Raw genomic sequence first — 2,527 nt, forward strand, 5'->3', positions numbered from 1 at the left:
CGACTTAATATCATGCAGATATTCCAAAAAAGTTGATGCAGCGGAGAATCATCTCAAAAAGAAACAGGTTGCTCACATTCTCGTGTCGCTTTTCTCTCATGATATCGGCCTGAAATTTATCGTTGTCTATACATATTATACCGTTGTTTATCTCTTCTGCATATAATGTTACAGCTGAACTCGTCTGAGCTCTACAAGGAAAAATTGCGATATGGATTCTCCACGCTTCAGGTCAGCATTGATCTTGCAGTTTTGCTATGATAAACTAATCCTTTTACATCTTACATCTCTTTCTTTTTTGACTCTAATGTTTTCCCACAATGGATCCGCAGTCGATTGCTGTTATTCTTGGTTATCTTTGGTCGTCCGAGTGAGTGTTCCCATCTACTTCTCTTGTTTTGACCTTTATCTATATAAAGCCACTGCATGTGATATCTAAGTCAAGGTTATTATACTGGACTTGTAGGATAAACGGTAAAATTGAATGTGAATTGTCTGGTCACCAGATAGAGAAGAAAGTGTACGGGATATTCTCGCGGTATATATTCAAATAAATCCACTCATTTGTGTCAAGTATTTGCATTATGTGATTGCTAATTTGCAGTGGTAACGGTTAGGATTACTGTAAGAAACTTCCTGATGGGAACTTTTGATCTTACATTCATGACAGACATATCGTGACAACATTCGCAATGCGGGTGGATCGGTTGAAAGTACAAAGACGGTGATCGAGGAGTACATTGCTTGCTTTGAGGTTTTAAGTGTTTATTAAAACCTTCTGTAGGAGTGAAGTATGGAATATACATATCTGAACATTTTATCTTTAGTGTATGATAGGAAAATTGTGACCAGAGTATGGAGCTGGCTGTACTGGAAAATTCTGGCCAGAGTATGGAGCTGGATGCACCAGGAAAGCCTGACCAGGAGGTGGAGATGAAAGTGGATGTGCATAGCAGGCGGCGACGAATTGGAGTGTGCAACGAGAGAAAATATTGGTGATCTGGCTTTGAGTTTGCAATGCAGTGAGTACATTTTCATGGCTTTGAATCTGTTTAATTTATTTTAAGCAACTGGAGAGAGTGAGTGAGAGAGAGAGGATTGTTGTTATTCGTCTTTAAATGCAAGTATGAATTCAACTTCTTTGTCCCAAGCAGTGATGCAGTTAATGGTGAAAGATTTAATCAAATGAGTCTAGTGATATATTATAGCATTGGTTTGAATTTACTAGCACAAATTTTGTGACAACATTTTTTTTATCCCATTGGTGGTATTTGCAATGATTTTCCGCATCAAACTCGATGATACTTCATTTTCTGTAAGTACATCAACTTATAAGAAATAGAAAATAGAAAATTCAAATCCAAATCCAAAATTCCACTTAATTAATCCCAGTAACTGGTTAAACTGATACGTAGAAATATAATAAATCGCAAGAATACACTACTAGGGGAACAAACAACTTGGTGAAATGAAACCCAAGCAGATCCAGATTTTAGAGAAGAGTCTTGTAGATTAGAAGAAGTAAACAAAAAACACAGTACCTACATGATTCGGCAATAGTCTACGTCCACGGGAGAAGAAAGAGATTAGTATTTTCTTATTATGCATCGATGGAGGTTACAGGTCTTATGTAGATTACACCATATCTATCAATAATAAGAATACTAAAGAGAATATATTAAGTATGTATTCTTGTTGTATGTATCAACCCCATATATAGAAGTAAAATCTTATCCAATATTTCTTCTCCATTCAACAGTCCCCCTCAAGTTGGTGCGAAGATGTCGATAGAGCCCAACTTGGACAGTATTCCTTGAAACTGTGCAGCAGGTAAACCTTTAGTAAAAACGTGCGCAAGTTGTTGATGGATGCGGAAAATGGAGTGCAGATTACTCTGGCCAACATCTTCTCTCTAACAAAGTGACAATCCACTTCAATATGCTTCGTACGCTCATGAAAGACAGGATTGGAAGCAATATTCATCGCAGCATGATTATCGCAAAACATCTTTGTTGGCTGAGACGAGAGAAATCCAAGTTCTTTCAATAATGCTCCAATCCAAACAATCTCGCATGTAGTTGACGCCATGACCCTATACTCTGCTTCGGCACTAGATCAAGAAATAACATTTTGTATCTTACTTTTCCATGTAACCAGATTACCACCAAAGAAAATGTAGTACCTTGTTGTTGATTTGCGATCAACCGGACATCCTGCATAGTCAGCGTCCGAGTATGATGTTATACAGTAACCAGAAAGTGAATCACTTCCATTTTTAGTCATCAATACTCCCTTACCTGGTGACCCTTTTAAGTACTGTAAGATCCTAGTAACCGCATTCATGTTTAACATGAGGAGCGTGCATAAAACGACTAACTAAGCTTACTGCATATGTTATGTCAGGTCTCGTAATGGTAAGATAAATTAGTTTTCCAACTAATCTTTGGTATGACCCTGAATCCTTCAGCAAATCTCCATCGTTATCAAGCTTATTTCCACTTTCAGTAGGAGTATCACAAGGATTAAC

The sequence above is a fragment of the Papaver somniferum genome, chromosome 11 (genome assembly GCF_003573695.1).
Source record: "Papaver somniferum cultivar HN1 chromosome 11, ASM357369v1, whole genome shotgun sequence".
NCBI lineage: Eukaryota > Viridiplantae > Streptophyta > Magnoliopsida > Ranunculales > Papaveraceae > Papaver > Papaver somniferum.